This window comes from Penaeus japonicus, unplaced genomic scaffold, assembly GCF_977035675.1.
Source record: "Penaeus japonicus unplaced genomic scaffold, GWHDUDI00000001_assembly GWHDUDI00000034, whole genome shotgun sequence".
NCBI classification, from domain to species: domain Eukaryota; kingdom Metazoa; phylum Arthropoda; class Malacostraca; order Decapoda; family Penaeidae; genus Penaeus; species Penaeus japonicus.
In genome coordinates, this window is record NW_028234436.1 from 5,990,794 (window position 1) to 5,994,296 (window position 3,503).

A 3,503-nucleotide genomic window follows, 5' to 3' on the forward strand; every position below is an offset into this window, starting at 1 on the left:
TGTGTTTCTTGACTTTTTCCTCACCCAAAATTCCAAGTACTGTAAAAGTTGGATATGAGATCGTTCAGGTTCGACCCTATATCCAAAAACCAATGCGTTGCAATAGATGCCAAAAATTTGGACACCTCATTACGATGCAATGATAAAGATACAAACAAATTCATGTGCGGTAAATGTGCTGGAGCCCATGATACTACTACATGCAAGGAAAAGACACTCAAGTGTGCTAACTGTGGAGGTCCCCATCAGTCAGGCTCTGCTGAATGCAGCAGCCTGAAGACGGAGACTGAGACATTGGCATACATGAGAGAGCACGATGTTAGCTACCGTGAGGCCAAGAAGAAAGTTGACGGTTTGGGAAGCAAACCCAATACTTCTTACACCTCAGCAGTAACCAACAACGTTTCCAATGCAAGCAGTATTAGTCAGCAGCTCGCAGCTAAGGACCAGGAAATTTCCGAATTGAAGGAAACAGTTAAAGATTTAATGAATCAAATTAAAGAATTGAATAAAACAATAAAGGAAATTGCTGAATCAACCCAGCAAAAAAAGCATCATAAGGAGGATGATACCGAATCACAATCTGGATCACACCTCTTAGTCCAGGCGACCCCTACTAGAACTTCGTCTGGTAGTTGTTCTGCTCGTAAGAGCAGATCATCTTCTGCCGGGCGTCTCTCTAGCAAAGGGGAGCAGTCCATGGAGGCTACTGTCTCCAAAAATTCCCGAGAGAGGCCCTCGGGAAGCGAGGGAGAGGAGGAGGCGCCTCCCTCCCAAAAAAAGAAAAGAAAAACCGGCGGACAAGGCACTTCCAAACCCCATGAAACGTAATCCACGCGTATACCATTATACAATGGAACTGTCGAAGTCTTAGATCAAAATTAAACTCCCTTATACTATTAGCCTCGTCCTATGCTCCCGATATTATCGTTCTACAAGAAAGCCACTTAAACGACCAAGTCTCTGACGAGGTCGTATCGCTAAGAAACTACCATTTTTGTAGAAAAGACCGAGAGGGAAGGGGTGGAGGCGGAGTCGCCATGTACATCCACCAGAACCTCCCTTTCACTGAAATGACGATTAATTTTACTTTGGAACACGTCGCATGCAAAGTAAAATTCAATAACACGTATCTGACTATATGCTCAGCTTATTGTCCACCTGATAAAATGGTAATCTCTGATGAATTTTTTGCTCTTCAGGACAGTCTGCCAAATAACAAATTAATTTTAGGTGTTTTCAACGCTCATCATACGTCATGGGGTTCCCTGCGGGTGAATGGTAGAGGTGAGCAAGTAGTTAAGTTGATCTGTAGTGATGTGCTTCGCCCCAGCCATCCCTCCAGGACCAATGCACGAGTTTTCCTTTGTCGCCACGAGGGGGAAGCGGCGCCAAGAGATGGCGTTGTCCTGGAGGGCCTACTACTCGCTCCCTCCTTGGAAGGAGGGCCTACCACATGCTCCCTCCCTGGAAGGGGGCCCATAAATACCCCTGCAAGGCCCTGGATCGTCAGCAGATGCCCTCTTGTACATGAGCCACTAGCTCGGCAACGACACTGCTCACAACTGGTGCCCTTTTGGCACTTGTTGTTTTTTTTTTCTCTTTTTTACGGAATTTTACTTGCCATTTTTATTGTTTAAAGGGTTGCGGCCATAGAGAAATTCATGGCCAGGCCAAGGAATCTATTTGAATATGGGAGGAGGAGAGACCTTTTGTGTTGTTTGGAATAATAAATAATAAACATTGATGTTCGGAACTTTATTTTATATCTTTCAAGACAAAATGTAAAACACGGGAATAAGAATGTTTGCCTGACTCTAGCCACGCCTGCTCGGCAATGTCCTGTGTAGGAACTCTATTTCTTTCTACATACAAACTGACATACACTCATACACATAAATAACATACATTTTACACGTCTTCTACTGTCTCGCATATACATGGGTGCTGATCCCTTATCAGCTGGTGGCAGCCTACCCCTACACAAGACGAAACTCACGTTACCATGGATTCAATCGGGATTTTACTTTGGGGCAAGGGAATGTCTCGGGGAATCACTACAGCTCTTATTCATTTTTGGTGATCAGCGGTGGGATATGAATGTTTCAGGCAAGCATTAATTTCAGGTACTTCTTTCGTGTGGGTTAAAAGTCAGGGGTTAAGTCCAGTATTTTTCCTTTAGGTCAAGTTATATTTCATTTAAAGTAATGGGTAAACGAAAGCTGCGGAGAGGGTTAGTTGGTGAGCCAGAGGCAGGTCCATCGGGAGAATCTTCACAAGACGATTCAAACACGAGTGGTGAGTTGACCCTTTTGCCCAGAGAGAACATGGATATCTCATTGTTTGACGAGTTACAAACCCAAATTAATAGTCTAAAAACTCTGGTCAATGATTTGCAAGTAAAGAACTCTGAATTGGAATTAAAATTAGAACAACAAAACAGGGCCACACCTAATACTAGTGAAGCTTCTTCCCGTGAACCTGTTGAGTATGTTGTACAGAAGGAAGCGGTAATTATTTTTAAAGCCGAGACCTCTGCTGCTAAACCACTTAAAAGGAATCAGGAGGTAGAGAGTTGGATCCGCAGCATTGAGAATTTGACTAGACCTCCCACTGATTCGGCCTATATTCGCGCGGCGAAGGCTTCTTGCAGAGGAACAGCAGACTTAATAATAAATGGGCCCCTGTTTGATAGAATTGCAAGCTGGGAAGAATTTAAAGTAAAAGTAAGGGTTAAATTCAGGGGGACATGTTCTGCCACAGACTTTTTTAGAATACTTGAAGGATATAAGTTGAAATCCGATCAAGCTCCTCTTGATTTTTATGTTCTTTTAGAGGGTAATGTGTATCAAGGTTTTTATGATTATCCTGGAGCCATAGGGGATCCTGACGAATTGATCAGGAGGGTATTTTTAAGAGGTTTGCCATTTTGGTTGAGGGAAGCTTTGGTCCTAAAGGAGGATGGTTCGTTGTCGGAGATTGTCGATGCTTCTCAGAGGATTTGGAACCTTCGAGTTGGTGTAAAAGGTGAAAGTGAAGGTAATGTGAGTACCCCAGAGACAGCAGGTGAACCTGAGTACCCAAGGAGAAGTTTTCGTCCAAGGCAAGTAGCTCCTGTTGAAAGGTATTGTTCTTACCACAAATCTGATTCCCATGATACAGCCGACTGTCGAAGTCGTCAACTGACGAGGTGTTTCCTGTGTAACAAGGAAGGACACTTTGCAAACAGATGTCCCTTTCTCGCGGCCCGCCGGGACGAAGAGGTTCCGACCCCAGGCGCAGGACCCCAAGGAACCAGTAATGCCCGTGAGTAGCCAAGTAAAACATGGGAGACCAATAGTACACTTGCAGGTTAATGGTCAAGCGGCTGAAGGATTTGTGGATACAGGATCAGAAGTGACTATACTTTCCCGAGATGCCATGGAAAGGTTTAAAATACACCGACCTTTCTCTTCGTCGAAAACCCTGCGAGGTGCTTCGGGACGACAGTTTCGGCCTGAAGC